At 39.6% G+C, this 18,596-nt stretch overlaps 1 long non-coding RNA gene across 1 annotated transcript in view; it reads left to right on the top strand.

Moving 5' to 3' along the window:
- LOC122790828 overlaps nt 1–14,710 on the top strand; it is a 191,929-nt gene extending 177,219 nt beyond the window's left edge. The window contains exon 3 of the long non-coding RNA XR_006363044.1: nt 12,893–14,710. This is a non-coding gene — a long non-coding RNA (uncharacterized LOC122790828). The remainder of the gene's footprint in view (nt 1–12,892) is intronic.
- Nucleotides 14,711–18,596: the final 3,886 nt, after the last annotated feature.

The following is an 18,596-nucleotide window of genomic DNA, read 5'->3' as shown; positions in this document are numbered from 1 at the left end:
TTCCAACAGAAGTGCTCTTTACAGACACCTCAAACAGAGAATGGGGGCCTTCTTCTCCTCTGTCAAGGTTCAGGGTCTTTGGCCTCTTCATTAGAAGTCAGACCACATCAGTATAAAGAAGATGAGGGCTCTATGTCTGGGTCTTGGGCTTTTCATTCAGTCTTTCATCCTCGCCCCCTCAGCATTTTAACAGACAATAGCAAAGTGATGTGGTATGTCAACAAACAAGGGGGTACAAGGTCCTACCTTCTTTGCAGACTAGTTTCCAGTCTAGGATCTTGCTGTCCAGTATCAAGTGACTCTTCAGGCAGTTTACATTCCCTCAGAGCACAGTCTAGTGTCAGACTTCTTGAGCAGGTCAAGCACACAAGCTCCCGAATGGATGCTTCACAATGATGTGCTCCTGGACATTGCCCATTGGTGGGGTATTCCTCAGGTAGATCTTTTTGCCTCCACTAGGAACAGACTACTTCCTCCATTCCATTCCAGCATTCCAAATTCTCTGGCTTGGAAAGTGAACACCATGTCTTTTCCTTGGAAATGGATGTTTCTGTGCACCTTTCCTCCCCTTCCTCTGTTACCAAGAGTCTTGCATAAGATCAGGCAGGACTTTCCCAGAATCTTACTAGTGACTCCCTTTTGGCCCAGACATCATTGATTCCCCCTTCTTTCTCACTTGGCCAGGGTCAAGCACCACAAGTTACTTCACCAGGTGGATCTTCTCACACAAGACAAAGGGTCTTTTATCTATCTTCACTTGTCCACTTTTCAACTGACACTGTGGATGATGAGGTTTGATCCCTTTCAAGCAACAGTTTTCTGAAAATGTTCTTTGGGTTCTGCAGGAGGCCATGAAACCCATTACCATAAAATTATAGGTGTTTACTAGGCTAATGACCACAAGGGCCTTTTTAAGCCTAGCCATGCATTCCAAATCTCGGACAAGTTCTGATACCATTGATAAGTGTAAGCATGGGCCTGGGAGATGAACCATTTACAGGTTACCTGTTTGCATTAGAGACATAGGTGCCAAACCAGGGATGAGTTTCCAGTTTCTCGTCCAATTTACCAAGTTGCACTTGAATTGGATTAGGGGGAACTCTGCTTCACAGAATGGGGAGCCTGTTCCATAGACAGGGTAGTCTCTGGGATACATACCTCTCTCTCCACCAGGTCCTATTTATATCACAGGTAAGGTTTAAGTCTTTAGAACAGGTAATTCTGGTTTGTTTTGTGGATATGCAGGAGGTCCATCAGAGTGGGGTCTGACAATGCCCTGTATGCCAGACATAGATCTCCCCTCAAAAGCCTGTAGGAGACAGAATACAGGGATAGGGCCTTTAGTGGTCTGCATATGACATATTACTTATGCCCTGTATTGTTTTAGTGAAGAATTTCTGTGGACATTCCAGTTGTTGGATATGCCTGGTTAGGTACATACCAAAGGGGGCATTGTACTCAATGATAGGTCTGATAAATGCCGAATACAGTGGAAGAATGACTTCTTTAGACTTAGATGCCATAGCTTTGTTTATAAGTTGTGCAACATAGAATGATTTCCTCACCTCTGTAGACACATGATGATCAAAGGCTAGATTATTATCTATGTGTGTCCCTAAGTCCCTGACTACTGGGTCAGTTCTAAGGGGTGTGTTGTCAATATGATAGTTACCAGGGATGGATGACTTCCCAAGGGATACTGTTATGCATTTTTTGGCATTTAGTTTTAGTCCATGACTCTGACACCAGTTGATTGTCTGTGTCAGCCCCTCCTGGAGAACATTTGTGTCAGCATGAGATTCAATGACAGCTCCTAATTTGCAATCATATGCAAATTTAGTCAGCCAGAGACCACTGACATTAGGCATGACTTCTAAGAAGTAAATGCCAAAAAGGAGCAGTCCAAGGACTGATCCCTGAGGGACTCGACTTGTGACTGGCCTCTTTGTAGAGGTCAATCCCCAGTTCTAAGGGTCCTGTCTTTGAGCCAGTTGGCTATCCAGCGGTTGACATAATGACATATGGGTTTTTACCTAACCTCTTGACTTTGTCAACAATGCCTGAGTGGGGTATTGTGTCAAATGCCTTGGCCAGGTCAAGGTAGACAATGTGAACGATTTTGCCCTCATCCATTGCTTTGGTGACTTTCTCAAAGAAGTCCACCAGGTTGAGTAGGCATGATCTGCCCTTGACGAAACCAAACTGGGTTGGGTCCAGTGTCTAGAGGTTTACTATAGCTCTGTTGATCATCTCCATGATCATTCTTTACATGGCTTTACATACATGACTAGTGAGACTTATGGATCTGTAGTTTCCAGGGTCTATAGATGGCCCACCTTTGTGCAGAGGGATGACTGTTGCCTTTCTCCATTCATGAGGCACAAAGCCTGTTTGGAGGCTACAGTTGAATAGTAATTCCAGAGGCCCTGATAGGTCATGTTTCATGCTATTTAGAAGGCATCCTGGGATATTGTCTGGGCCATTGATGCAGTGTTCTTTGTCTTAGACAGAGCATTAAGGACCTGATCCCTAGTGGTAGTAGGGGGAGTTATATTTGATGATATTTCCTGAGGGAAGATTGAGGGGGAGAGAGGAGTAAAATTGGAGCTGAATTTATCAGCCAGGAGGTTTGCTGTATCTTCTTGCTCAGTATAGATGGCTCCATTTATAATGAGCTGTGCACACAATTGTGTATTGCCTTTGAGGTTGCAGCATGGCTAAATAATGCTTTGTGGTGGTCCTTGGCCTGGGAGGATAAACTTACCTCAAATTTGGCTTTGGTGGACTTTATTTTTCCTCTGAGTTGTTTCAGTGTAATGAGAGTGCTTTTATTCTGCTGGGTGCTGCACCTCCTATTTTATGCCATGATTTTCTTCCTCCTGATACACATACGATTGATGTGATTCCACTAGGTTTGCTTGTTTTTTGAGTTAGTTCTGTACTTCTTCCTCGTGGGTACAGCTGCCTCTAGGCAGCTATTAACATGTTTGTACAGGGTTTCTGTGAACAGTTCTGCATAGGCAGAAGTGTTTTCAGGGTTTATAGGGGCTTGAAATTTTGCCAGGTTCTCACTTAATAGCAGGAGGTCAGTCTTAGAATAGTTCTTGAATATTCAAAAAGCAAGAACTAAATCAAATAACACGAAAAGTCCCACAAGCAGATACCAGCGTAACTCTACTCACTCAGTACGGTCACCTTAATGTGAGTGTAAATTCACTCTGTAGCAACGTTGTGCAGCTTAAATGAAGGCTTCAATAGTTAGTTTAATTCCTTTATTTAGCGAAACAACAAAATACAAAGATCTCAGACTTCCAACAAGCACTTTCGCCTGGTTGTACCTGGTAGTTCTTGAATATTCCCAGTTTAGCTTGGGGGTCCATGTTTTATTTTTTACTTCAAAGGAGACCATTTTGTGGTCTGATCTTACCAGGGAAGGCATTACAGTAGGGGGTGTGCAGCACTCTCCCATATTAGTGATGACCAGGTCCAGTATGGTTGCACCCCTGGTTAATGCATTGACTATCTGGTCCAGGGAGTTTGTGTTTACAAAATCCAGGAATCTCTGTACATGTACATTTGATGTTGTATAGAATTCCCAGTTAATAGTGGGGTAATTAAAGCCACCCATGAATATGGTATTGGGTTGGATGGTTAGTGTTTCTAGTAAGTTTAAATACATTGTATGGGTGTCAGAATCTGCGGTGGTGCAGCGGTAGCATTGTTGCCTCACAGCAAGGGGTTCTCTTGTTTGATTGTCAGCTGGAGTGCCTTCTGTGTGGAGTCTGCATGTCCTCTCCTCGGTCGAGTGGCCTCCGAAAGACATGCGTGAATGGGCGTGCCTTCGCTGAAGGTTGGGTGTCGGGCTAGCAACTCGGCACCATAAAAATCTACTGCCAATCATTAGCGGACCAGAGTTCCACTGTGGCGACCCCTAACCAGGAAAAGCTGAAAAGACAAACAACAACAACATGGTATGGGTGGCCTGGGTCATAGAGGGGGACCTATAGCTTGCAAGGAAGTGGTATTGGATTTTACCTATGGTGATTTGAACATGGAGCAGCTCAAGTGCATTGTCCTGTTTGACCAGCATTGAAGTGTATTTATTTTTGATGTAAAGTGAGACACCTCCACCTTTAGTCTCTGCCTGTGAAGTAGCTGGTCTAAATATGTGGAAGGCATTATAACCCTGCACTGTTGGTGTGCTGTCGGCAGCTTTAAACCACATCTCTGAGACCACACAGACATCAGCATTCTGTAGGATAAAGACCCTAGAGAATGCTCACTACCATGAAGTCATCTGTCCAAATGGAAGTTATTTTCTGTCTGCTGCTTTTGTCACCATCAGGATCCTGTGTCTGTTGAGAATTCTCTCGTTCTCTCTTATTTTTGTGATCTGCTCCATGCTGGGTTAACATCTTCTTCAGTTAAAGCTTGCATGTCAGCTATTTCTGCTTGTCTTCCTTGACTCCTCATCTGGCCTCTAGATTTCAGGTCAAGCAGTTTCTTAAAGGCATCCTTCATATCAGGCCTCCCAGGAAGCCTTTTCTGCCTTTCTGGGACCACAATTTTGTACTTGAAAAGTTGACTCCAGCTCCTTTTGACCCTGCTTCTTCAGCTTCCTTACAACCTTGCACTTGGAAGACTGTCCTGCTTTTGGCTCTTATTTCTACCAAGAAAGTGTCTGAACTTCAGGCTTTCATAGTTGCTCGTTGTTCCTCCTTTCTTAGTTTTCCACAGAGAGGGGGTGTCTCTTCGTACTAACCCTTCTTTTATGCCCAAAGTGGTCAATGAGTTGTCCCTTAATCATTCTATTCATCTGCCTTCCCTTTTTCCTTCTCCACAGTCTGCCAGTGAAAAGGTTCTTCACACCTTGGATTTTCATAGACAGCTCAGATACTACTTAGATAAAACTGAAGTTATTCACTAATCTGAGCAGCTTTTTGTTTCCTTTCATCCCAGGTCATTGGGTTTGTCTGTTTTTAAGTAAACCATCTCTTCCCGGATTTCTAAGGCCATTTCTTTTTATTTTTTTCATGGTAAATGTCTTTCCTCATCAGTAAAGGTTCATTCTACCAGGGCTATTGCCACATCTGGTGCTTTTTTCAGGAGTCTGAATACCAGATCCATCACTGGTGCTGCTACTTGGTCCTCTATTCATACTTTCATTAAGATTTACAAGTTGAATGTTATTTCCAGGGCCATCCTGCATGGGCTTCTAGAGGACAGTTCTGTGCTATCCTCCTCCCAGGCTTCCTTTTAAGCTTTTGTACTCCCCATTAGATTATGAATACTGCAACAGTGATATGGAAGGACACAGTACAGTGATGTAAAATCTTACTATAACAGTAGACGTTCTCCTCTTCACTGTTGCAGTATTTGCTCCCTCCCTCCTGCCCGCTCTTGGTCGAGGGCTCCTCTCCTTTTTCTCTTTCTGGATGCACATTTGTCCTTGTCCATAGGGGCATTCTGTTCCTGCTAGGGTTTTTTCAGTTCTGAGGTTGTGTGTCCTCATGTCACCTTTATGCCTTACACCTTGTGCAGGGAGCATATGTGTGATGTACGACCCCTGTAAGCACTAAATGCTTTGGTATACTGGCCAGATGTTGGGCTCTCTTTGGCAAGAGATCCCTTAGGCTATGAATACTGCAACAGTGAATAGAAGGACATCTACTGTTATAGTAAGATTTTACACAGCTGTACGTTATTGTGATGTTGATACACATGCATGTAGAGCGCAGTTAAGGAGTTTTTTTTGCATATGTTTGTATATCAGCATTTATTTGAGTCTCATTACTGGTATTAGGAAATGTGATCAAAGTTAAGCTCCTTATGTTTGCTCAAAAAGTTAACCTCTGGCAGAATAAGAGGGTGTGAGGGCTGTGCTGACTAGCACACTAGTGTGTATGTTAAAGTTTGCATGCACTGTGTGCTCAGATACTGGTGTTTCCTGTAGCAGAGGAATTTTATTTAATGTTTTAGATGGATCCTTATTATTTCACCAAACGGCCACATTGTCAAATGGCATTTCATTGGAAATTATAGACGAGCTTGTATTCGACAATCTGACTTAGATCACGTTATGGGAGGGATCAGGAAATTTGCAGGGGAAGTGAGGTGTTTGATGAACAGCATATCTAGTGAAATGCCGTTCGACAATGTGGCCGTTCAGTGAAGTAATGTAGACCCGTTTTGGATGTTGCATTGCAAATGAAAATGACTACACATCGTGCAGTGGCATAATTCAGCGCCATGCTCAGGTGCATTTTGAATGATTTTTCTTTGTGTGTTATGTGTCACTGACCATATTGCTACATGGCTGAGCTTCCAGATCTTGGTGCATTTTTTCCATATTTTGAATTGAAGTCATCACTGTTCTGCATCTCAGCTGATAGTACTAGACATCCATGCTGCTTAGTCCATATTGTCTGTGAAGTACGTAGGGCTGTGATATGGACATTCTTCTAGAAACCAGCCCTACACATTCCTGACTAGCTGCCCTTTATTATTGTGGTAAAACTTTGATGCGTGTGTGTGTGTGTCCATATATATATATATATATTTTATACACACACACACACGTGCACCATCACTTAACACCCTCCCAGAATACATTTAATCAAAGAGCTAAGGGACGCTGCTCCAGTGGGCATCTTCTGCGACAATCCCTGTAGAAGGTTGGAGACATTGCTGTTTGGAAGAATGGCCTAAATGGGGGGAAAGGGTGTAGACATGGCAGAGCTGCTGCAGATTTGGGGCAATATGCTCATGACACCATTGCACATCTGCCTGTCAGACGTAACCACAAGATATGCAAAGGGAGGGGGAGGAAGAATCAGGGAAGGTCAAAAAGTACATAACTCATGGCTTTTTCCTTTCCTCCTTAATTCCTCCTCACACAACATCCTATAGACATATGTAAAAAAAAAAAAAAATTTTTCACAATATTTTAATTATTTTCTTTTCACCTTTTTCCATATTATATACTTATATTTTTAGAATTTGTATAGCAAATATCTACTAAACTTTGTTTATGTAATTTCCTGCTATGACTATGCCTGTCTGCATATATATCTCATGTTCTGACTCAATGTGTTATTAATTTTGACCTTGTATTCACCGTTTCTGTGAATTATTTGTAATATCGTTGGAGCTTTTCTCCCCGGGCCTCCATTGAAAATGGACATATATCCAGCTGGACTAGCCCGGTCAACAAATGTAAAATAAATAAATAAATAAAATAAATAAATTGAAGCATAGCAGCTTTTTTGTAGCATAATAGACTATACTTATATTATTTTTATGTATACTGATTATAATATTTGTCATATTTTTTTACTTTTACATCACTGATATCTCATCATGTTTTATTGTAGCCTATGTGTTTCACTGTCATGTTGTGTGTATGTATGCTTTTCTTTAATTACAACTATACTACGGTTTTTATTTGATGTTATCTAACTCTCTAGAGCTTCCTCCCTAGATCTACTCTAAACATGGGTATTTATTACCCAGTCAGACTTTCTCTTTAAACAAATGGCAAATACTAGCCTTGGCTCAAATCCGTGCATTGGTCCAAGGTAGAGTGGATTGCTGGTAGACCCAGCAAATAAACTGGGGCATTACATCAACTGTTAAGAGTGACAGAAGGGGATGAAAAGAATTCAAAAATTATTACAAAGACAGTCTTGGGTTCTTGGTTAAATATATAATTTGAATGATGACAGTGCAGGAATGCAGTCCCCCAAGCACTTCATTCTAATATCAGCTTTGGAACGTACGTCAGCCTGCCTTGTGTGATGCTAGAATCTGCAGCCGTCTAATTTTCATAATTCAGAGGCAAGTCAACCTGCTGAGTCATTTGCACTGCGGAGTACTAGTACTTTTCATTTACCAAAAACTGCTTCTTCGCAATAGTATAATCAAGCAGGGTGTGTCCCATTCTATCTTATTGGAGGAGGGTCAGTGTAAGTTGCAAAATAAAGTTTGAATTTGCCCACCTTCTGTGTCCCTTTTCCCCCAGCTCTAATCTCTATATATAGTAGTATAAATTCTCAGAGCTTTAACTGGGCGTTGTGGCACTCTGTGCAACTCTGTGATCTGGTGCCTTCAACACCTGTAAAATGTCCTCTCCTTTAAGTTGAGGAACAAAAAACGGTTCTTTCTAGATTGTGGCTTGCTGCAATCTAAACAAAACAGAGCCCTGAAGTATGTTAGGCCTGGTGCACCTCTATCACAAACAGTGCTGAAGCACTTCAGTCCTGTTACACTCTGTCACACAGTGCTGAAGTACTTCAGTCCTGTTACACTCTGTCACACAGTGCTGAAGTGCTTCAGTCCTGTTACACTCTGTCACACAGTGCTGAAGCACTTCAGTCCTGTTACACTCTGTCACACAGAGCTGAAGCGCTTCAGTCCTGTTACACTCTGTCACACAGTGCTGAAGTGCTTCAGTCCTGTTACACTCTGTCACACAGTGCTGAAGTACTTCAGTCCTGTTGCACTCTGTCACACACACACAATGCTGAAGCAGTTCAGTCCTGTTACGCTGTCGCATGCACAGTGCTGAAGTACTTCAGTCCTGTTGCACTGCATCACACACAGAGCTGAAGTGCTTCAGTCCTGTTGCACTGTATCACACACAGAGCTGAAGTGCTTCAGTCCTGTTGCACTGTATCACATACACAGCTGAAGTGCTTCAGTCCTGTTGCACTGTATCACACACACAGCTGAAGTGCTTCAGTCCAGTTGCACTGTATCACACACACACACACAGCTGAAGTGCTTCAGTCCTGTTGCACTGTATCCCACACACACAGCTGAAGTGCTTCAGTCCTGTTGCACTGTATCACGCACCACAGCTGAAGTGCTTCAGTCCTGTTGCACTGTATCACACACAGAGCTGAAGTGCTTCAGTCCTGTTGCACTGTATCACACACAGAGCTGAAGTGCTTCAGTCCTGTTGCACTGCATCACACACACAGCTGAAGTGCTTCAGTCCAGTTGCACTGTATCACACACAGAGCTGAAGTGCTTCAGTCTTGTTGCACTGTATCACACACAGAGCTGAAGTGCTTCAGTCCTTTTGCACTGTATCACACATACAGCTGAAGTGCTTCAGTCCTGTTGCACTGTATCACACACACACACAGCTGAAGTGCTTCAGTCCTGTTGCACTGTATCACACACACACAGCTGAAGTGCTTCAGTCCTGTTGCACTGTATCAGACACACAGCTGAAGTGCTTCAGTCCTGTTGCACTGTATCAGACACACAGCTGAAGTGCTTCAGTCCTGTTGCACTCTTATCACATACCACGATGAAGCTCTTGAGTCCTTTTGGACTCTGTCACACACATTGCTTAAGTGCTTCAGTCCTATTGCACTCTGTTACAAATAGAGTGTTGAAGCCCTTCATCTCTGACCACAAATTGAGTACCACCTGGTCAGAATCTACTAGTTGCACAGCCTGACATCCTGTGCTTCCTTTGCCCCACCTATGATTTTGTGATCTCTACAAAGAACTGATGAACTTTTCTACCCTTGATTAGGTTCTGAGATGGATGGCATGAGACCCTACCTTTTACATCATTTGTGGCTCCACACTATTTGTATGTTTTGCTGATCCCTCTGTTATGGTGGAATGAATCAACCTGCTTGGTTTATATAAGTAAGTTCCTTTGTTTTTGTTATTTTTCATGCATTTTTATTATTTCCTAGTTATTTTCTGTAATGGCTGTTTCCTTATATTTTTTAAATGGTGCAGACAAGGGACAGTGATGTAAATTAACAGCATTGCTCAGTAAATGCCCTTGTGCCGGACAGATAATACCCAAACTGTTTTGTTACTTCATGCTTATTTTGCTTAGGTCCTGACCATAATATAGAATATTGTGAGCAGCATGTTGGATGTAACAAGTAATCAGAGAAAGAAGCTTAGGCTTTGAATTTATGTTTCATGGAAAAACACCTTAAACCTTTTGAAAAGTAAAATAGGTACACCAGACTGCTGGAGCCTGCTGATGTAGAAAAAAAAAGATCCATAAGAGAGATGAGATATTAAAGAAGAAAAAGGAATCCTTGCCATTGGGTTTTGAAAGCATGCAGCCTTTGATGAAGCTCTTCCAAGTGCTGACTTTTACAAAAAGTGACAAGCAGTCCACCATAAGCATGGCTACAGAGCCTTTGGTGACTTTGAAAGGCTTTGAGGAATACTGTAAGGCAAGCACCTTAAAAACAATGTTAGTATTGACTTATGACTTACCGTAAATAGTTTGAGGTCATTCGATAGGTGATGGAGGTAATTTTGTTACAGAAGAGCGCAGCCTAGCTCCAGTTTTGAGAACTTGTACCATGGTACCAGAAAGGACCAGCTGCACTTTTTGCTGTGTGCTCTTTGATTACAATGTTCTAGTTAAGGAGGTAGTATCCATTACTGCAGCAGGATAATGAGGACCAGCATCGGTCCCTTTTGGGGACTAATGCATATCCGAATTTAAACTAAACTAGAGAGAACCTTTATTGGTACAATGAAGATCCAAGTACACAGAGTAAAAGAGGAACCCTTCTCTTTCCTCTGAGGGAAAGAAGTATTTTTACTGTTCCCAGCAATATTTCTTTTAATCTATAGTCAGACCATGAAGATCTTTATTCACAGTCATCCAGATCACCACCACCTAAGGATATACCTTGTAAGTTAGTAAACAATAAGGATAACTCTTTAACGTGGCTATAGCAGGAAAAATTTCTCCTGAGAGAAGACATTTAGATATTCTCAGACTTCCAGAGACATTGTATAGGATTCATCCTATTTTTAAGCTGTTTGAGGAATTTGGGCAGAACAGTACTGTCTTCCCAGCTACACAGGCACCATTTCATAAATCAGCAAATTTGATATGTACACATGACAAACATACTTCATATTTGTATTGTAACATACAAGCTGATCCAGTAGGCTTGACTTTACCTTCATCACCTTCAGATTTTTATCTGTTGAGACATTTTTTTGAGTGAGTGAGAGAATGGAGGTCATGGAACAGGACTGTCAAAGAAGTATATTTTTCTTCTAGTAACTTACCTACCTGTTAGAATCTGTAATTACCTTGTACATATGATGACATATTTGAGCACAATTCCGGTAGTTTTAAAATGTCACATTCAAGAGAAAAAGATGACATTTTGGTATTTAAATAATGTTGACTTCATCTGAAACGTTTGATGTTGTCCCAGTCTAGAGCACTGAAGTATAAAACTTTATTAGTAATATAGCTTGTATTTAATTTTTGTGGAGTGATCTTAGATGAAATAATTATTTTGTTAAAATTCCTACGTTCTTTATTGTTTCTCCCATTGTATCTTCATTAGTTAACCCGGATATGTTCAGATGATATACTGTCGTCAATGAAACGTCATTTGCATAGTATATTAGAACATGGTGGTTATACCAGTAGCCTTCCTTTTATTAGGTCTTACATTTGTACTGCTTCAGTAACTAGATATATTGTTTTCTCCATAAACAAGTAAGATGCTACATATAAATATCTTCAGTTACCATGGTTTACCGTTAAAGTGACCATTCTCAAACAAGGAAACGTAGTTTTGTAAAGGCACTGACTATAATAATTGACCTTACTCTTTCCAACCATCTGTTGCCAAATTTTCAAAGTTATTATCCTTTTCTAATGTTACTTCTAAAATTCTAAGAATTTAATAATTTCATAATTTTGTGTGTTTCAGAATACTATATTTGATTTGTCTTCTTTCTTAGTATGTTTGTTAGCAGGCAAAATGGAGACATTATTAGTTTAATGTTCTTACAAGGTAGCAGCTTTAGTTACCGACTTATTTGCAGTTAGAGATGATAGAGACTTCAGATTAGCTACACTTTTAGCTGATACTAAAATTATTTTATTTCGTACTTTTGCTATGCAGCAGTATTTCACTTATCTTTAGCATTTTTAGCTTCCATCTCACTTTGTCATGTTTCTTTTGATTGGGTAATAGATGAGGAAGAGTATATTTCTGTAGGTTACCAAACTTGACTATAATTTTATAATTATATTTTAATCATCTATTTGCTTGTGAACAGGTAGTGACATGTATTGGTTTTATGAGAATTTCTACTTTTTGAGCTTTTTAGTACATGGGTGCAACTACTTACCTACAATAAACACTAACCCTTTTTGGGGAATTCTGCTTTGAATAACATAGATCACAGAACAGTGTGGAAAATATAGGGGATTCTTTCTGATACCTACCTTAAAATCTAAGCCAGCACAAGGTGCTTGTTCCTTACAGGAAATGTTCCTTGATTTGGATACGCATTAACTGGACGGCAGGACACCAAAAGGCAGGTGCACCCAGCTGTTAAGATTTAATATTGCATTATTTCTGTTCAGATACCTACTAGACAACACAGCTGTAATTGTTTGGACAAAATTTTTGCCAAGAAGGTCATCAACTTTTGGAGAAATTACACGGTGACATTCTGTCTGACAGCTGGAATGCAGAATCCTTTCTTCTGCAGCCTGAGTGCTTACACAACATGTTCAGTCAGAAGGTTGAAAGCAAAAATGGTATTTGAATTGACTCCATTTTGTTTGACCGCATACAGCAGTATTATTAGATGTGTAACGCAAACCACATACAAGAAAGCAGTACTGAAGTTCAAACATCAAGTATGAAATTTGAAACAGATATGCATCACTTCTTACAAAATTAATATTGATTAATGCGTAGTAATAGTAATTACAGCCGTTCAGTAACAGTTTAATAGATTTGTCGAGAATGTTTTGTAGTGCTTTGTTGATAATTCTCATTTTGCTAATGCCAGAAATCTCTCCGTTGGCATTTGAGTTGATGATATTGCTAAATTGTTTTATTTTCTTTTTATACAGAAATTGTTGATTATTTGTACCATGTGGTACTACCACGGTTTGAAAATAAGTTGGAGAAATATAAGAGAAAAATCGATAGGCTCACTACTTACAGCTTTCCACAGAAGAACTCTTTCCTCCTAAATGAAATTTTTGAAGATGTCAGTGATTGTTCAGAAAACAACGAGCCAGTGCAAAACCCTGCCAGCTCTTCACAGGTGGACACATAACCTTCGAATTCCTGGAAGTTGCTCTCACTAGCCTCATATTCCAGATTCAAGACTGTTTTAAATTTTACTTTGGTTTCATGATGAAAAGCATTTGGAATCTAGCACTGTTGCCTTTTTATTCTTGAGTATTATTGACATTTTTCTAAGTGAAAATATCCTGAATTTTGTATGCATGGGGTGCGTGCGCTTATGAACAGTAAATAGGAGTAGCGTAATAAAATTCTAACCTTGCCAAAGTGCAAAGCTTAGGCCGAAGTTTCACATAGTAATGAGCAGAAAGGACTGGTAAATGTCAAGTAATGGTACATGTTAGATAGAAAGCTGGCATAAGAAAGATTTGGGTATAGTAACTGACTTCAGTCCTCTCTTTTCAGAGGCTATTTCCTTGTTAACATCACATATGCCAAAGTTGTTCCAGTTTTCCTTAAAAGTTATCCTTTCTGCTTGTTTTACTTACATTGTTATTACACATTTTTTGCCACTTTTAGAAAGCAAGATTTTTCTGTTCCTTCATTTGTTAATGAGGTGTGCATGCTAAATGTAAGTGCCTCTTTCTACGGGTAGTTCAGAAGCACAGGTCTTGACTTTGTAATTTAATCGCATTATACAAGGGGAGATTGAGATGTCACTGTTTTAAGTGCCTTATGTTTGCCTGTCTGTTACAGTCCTTAATGTTATTCTGCTTTGGATAATTTTCAGTTCCATGGTTCCGGAAGGAAAAGAAAAGTGGATCTTTTGAGTGAGGTTCCCAAAACTGTTGTGTGTGGCAGTTCAGCGCCTTCCTTTGAACTCCAGTCATCTCAGCTGAGACATTAAAGGAGGAGAAGTGCCACCTCGGTTTTGCTGCTGTTCTTGGAGTGTTAGGTTTAGTCCTTTTTGGATTTTGAACACAGCTCACCATAGTTAAATATACTGCATTTTTTGTTTAGTTTTCAGCTTTTTTGCCCCCCCCCCCCCCCCCTGTGTGCCTGCCATCTGACCATCCACTACTCTCTGGGGCTGCTGCTCTAGTTCCGTTTTTTGAATATTCCCAGTACTATCCCCTTGGGTCAGGACCACACACCAATGGAAAGGGAGTGAGGAGGTAGGCAGAATGAATCACCTGATACTGTCCCACATAAAGTCCTGTTTGACAGGGGATTGTTTGTATGCATGTGTCACTGTGTCACAATTTGGCCAAGATTGCGGTTTGCATTTACCTCTCAGGTTCCATCCAAAGATGCATTTGAAGCATTTATCTTGACAGCTGTCAAATATTGCTACATATGTATTGCAAGCTTTGATTTCTTTGACTGTTCCTAGCACCCTTGGAAAAAAAAGGCGTAGAAAATTCAGGATTAAAACACACACACAAGTCTGCAGTTCATGTGGTTAGAATGTACCAGCAGGTATTACCAACTCTTGGGGCCCAAGTTTATTTCCTGGTGGGAAATGTAAGTTTTGTAATTTAAAGCTGTGATTTGAAGTTGCCTTGAAAAGACTGGTGCTACACTTGAAACATCAAATATTCTCTTCTTTTAACTTTAATTTGAATTTTACACTTTCAGCATTGCTCTCACTTTATTCAGACCAGAATTTGACAAGTTTAAATAATAAATCTTTATCCTAATCAGATGCTGTCATGCATTAATCCATTGTAGTAAATATCCTGCAGTCATCAGAGCAGACTTTTTACTTCGGAAGTTGCATTCTTCTTGTTATGTAAGCATTCTGCTTGGTTCAGTAGCTGTTCTGCATCTGTCTGAGAACTTAGTAATTGAGCTAGCTTCTGAGAACTTGGATGTATATGAGGACCTCACCTTGTACAGCTCAGTGATCTAGAGGGGACCTTCGGCTCAGATCTTGGGCACATTCGGAGGCAAAGACTTAACTCAAGATTTTGGATAAATTAACGTTCTGTAACCAGGGAGTTATCCCTTTCTTATCATCATCAAGTGACCCATTGCTGCTTTGACAAGTCTAGAAATGTACTAATATCTATTAGTCTAGTTTCGTGGAACCCCATTATCAGAGTATCATGATTACTGGAGATTCATAATTATTCTTACATGTTCTTACATGTTCACAGTTTCTTTTCCAAGATATGTAGTACATTTTGGTAGCACATCAAAAATGTACAGAAACTGATTACAGGCATTTGCTTCTTTTGTAGTAACCTCACAGTGCCAAGGTTTATGACTGCAGACTGTATAATGTCATACATATTGTATGAATGGGGCATTCAGACACATTTTGAAAGATTTCACTCAGGTAATTAGAGCATGCTTTACACTGACATGTTGCTGTCTTAACAGTCCATCAGATAGAAGGATCTGTGGTTTAAACAATGATTCTCACAATCATTTCAGATGCTGATAACATACAAATGTTAAGAAAGTATCCTTTGTGTTAAGGATAAACCAAAATTGCTTGCTGTGGGTTAATCAGTTTTCTTTGCCTTCAAACTACAAAAGGCTGAGTAGAAACCAAACAAAAATACTTAAAAACTAAAAACTTGAATAAACAAAACAAAAATAAGTCGACCAGCATACACGAGCTTCATGCTAAAAACGCTGATTTATTAATTGTTAATACACAAGACACAGCAAAACACTATAACTAAGCGCTTTCACCTCAAAAGGCATCATCAGAGTTGCATGCTTTCATTCAAACACACCTTAAATACTATTCATCCTTTTTTCCAGTGCCTTCAGAAATTTAACCCTTGCCATACCTAAACATTTTCAATTCTGTTGATAATTTCACTTAGGTCAAGGAATACAGACATAAAAAATGAATAAAATAAAAAATGCCACATAAAACTTCAGAAAAACTGATAGTAACAAACTTATACATGAAATATATGTACTGTTGTGACTCATTCTTACAGAACTAACAGAATCACAATAAACAGTATTTCTAAAAACAGTAATTCCATAGTACTCACATGCATGTCTGTAACTTAACACAGTTTCTTCTTTTGTGTTAACACACTGGCTATAGAAATATATTCATTAATTCCAGGTTCCACCTTGGCATTCAGTCTTAAGTTGCCATTTAGTTTCCTTGATTTCTATGTCTAAGTTGGGGGCACCCCCTCTATCTTCTCTGTAGGACCTGTTAATTACAAAAAACAAAAATCTTTTGTAATTTGAAAATATGGATGAGTTCAGGAAAAGTGAACTGGATGTTTTCTTGTTTTTGATGTTTCTGGTGTGCTCAGCAATCCTGTCTCTCAACCGCCTAGTGATTTTTCCCACATAGAATGCCTAACAGGAAATGCACGTGGCCACATAGACCACCATCTCGGTGTTGCAGTTACACCTTCCGGGGCATTGCAGGTTCCTGTGAAAACCTGCAATTTCTAAGTATGGCCCATCGTTGATGTACTTACACCAGTTACAGACCCCACATTTACTCATTCTTGAATTGTAATTTCCCTTTGTACTTCTGCCATCCAATTCCAACCATTCCTTAATGTTCCTACCTTTGCTGTATACCACTCTGGGCCTTTGCCCCAGCTTACCCCTAAGCTCAGCATCAAAAACAAAACATTCTCCCAAATAACATTGAACTTGGGGAAGTTAAACAGAAATCAAGGAAACCAAATGGCAACTTAGACTGAATGCCAAGGTGGAACCTGGAATTGATGAATATATTTCTGTAGCCAGTGTGTTAAAACAAAAGAGGAAACTGTGTTAGGTTACATACATGCATGTGAGTACTATGGCATTACTGTTTTTAGAAATACTGCTTACTGTGATTTTGTTAGTTCTGCACATCTGAGCCACAACAGTACATATATTTGATGTACAAGTTTGTTACTATCATAGTTTTTTGAAGTTTTATGTGGTATTTTTTTATTTTATTCATTTTTTTATGTCTGTATTCCTTGATCTAAGTGAAATTATCAACAGAATTGAAAATGTTTAGATATGGCAAGGGTTAAATTTCTGAAGGCACTGGAAAAAAGGAAGTGATGTATAGTATTTAAGGTGTGTTTGAATGAAAGCACGTAACTCTGATGATGCCTTTTGAGGTGAAAGCGCTTAGTCATGGTGTTTTGCTGTGTCTTGTGTATTAACAATTAATAAGTCAGCGTTTTTAGCACGAAGCTCGTGTATGCCGGTGAAATTCTTTTTGTTTTGTTTTGTTTTGTTTTGTTTATAAAAGGCTGAGTAGATTTATGACCAAAGCCTGTGTAGTTGAGAATACACAATAAAACACTATGAACTGTAGCGTTACTGCTTTATGACCCCAGTGGATTTGAAATGACAACAAAAAATATAGATACCTTGATATGTGTGTTTTCCTTTGCAAGAAACTTTCAAATGTGATAGGCAAAATGATGCAACAACAAGGAACGCAGATTCCTTGAGAAAGTATTTTGTAATTTAATTTAGCCCTCACATGGTATACAGAGAGGAAGCCAACTAAGATAGTAATGCCACAGAGGAGGAGAGACGACTGCTAAGGCACTGTTTTTGTAATGTGTGGAAGTATGGGGATCATTCTGTAGGGAAAATAAACTTTGAGAAGAGAATTATTGTGATTAGAGCATAGTTGGCTCAGGTATGGTCCCATGTAAAAGAACACGTTTTATTGTTTCTCTCCACAGGCACTGATTTTGCTCAGCAAGACAGTATTTCCAGGGAATGTGTCAGTTGACTGTCCATTTCTGTTCTCAGCTGGGGGTGCTTTAGTGTGGAATTCACTCATCCTCCCTGTGTCCATATGTATTTTCACTAGGTACTCTGGTTTCCTCCCACTTCCCAAAGATAATACAGCAGATGGATTGGTATTCCCCTAAAATTTTGCATGGTATGTGTGTGTGTTCCTGTGTGTTCACATGCATTCTGCAGTGGGTTAGCAGTCCATTCCAGGATTAGTTTCATTGCATTATGCCCACCAAATGTTGGATTAAACTCTGGCTACCCCTATTGTCTCTGAATTGGATTAAGTGGGTATTTGTAAAATGAATGCATTGAAAAGATTTATTGTTAAGATTTGGATTGATTAATGTGACCAGATACTTTTTTGATTGGTGGTTGATTTTGCCAGCAGTAAAAATGGTGGTTTTGCAAAGAGGGTGTCCACAGTTTATTGTAGAGCTGAGTTAGATTTAATCCTTTATTAAAAATAAAAGGGAATGGTGAGAGTAGCCAATATTTTTGGTAGTTTCACTGTCTTCAAATGACTTGTCATTGAATATTTGATGATATTCTTTGAAACCCTGGAAATATATACCTGCTCTGAAGAACGTATGCTAACCAATTGTAATACCTGAAAAGCTTAAACAGAATATAAGTTAGTAGTTGTATTTTTATTTCCAAATAATGCAGAGAGGCTGTGTTTGAAACTTTAATTGCAGTTTTTGATAATTTGTAATGCAAAAGAGTGATGTGAACAGGTGATGACATGGATTTGACGGAATTGTAAATTTCATTAATTGTAACCTTCCAGGGATTTTATGGATGTTTAATTGGAGCTGGTCTCTAATTAGATGCAGTAGGTCT

This window comes from Protopterus annectens, chromosome 16.part0, assembly GCF_019279795.1.
Source record: "Protopterus annectens isolate FY-2018-M chromosome 16.part0, PAN1.0, whole genome shotgun sequence".
NCBI classification, from domain to species: domain Eukaryota; kingdom Metazoa; phylum Chordata; order Ceratodontiformes; family Protopteridae; genus Protopterus; species Protopterus annectens.
This window is presented reverse-complemented; position numbering and strand designations above follow the sequence as displayed.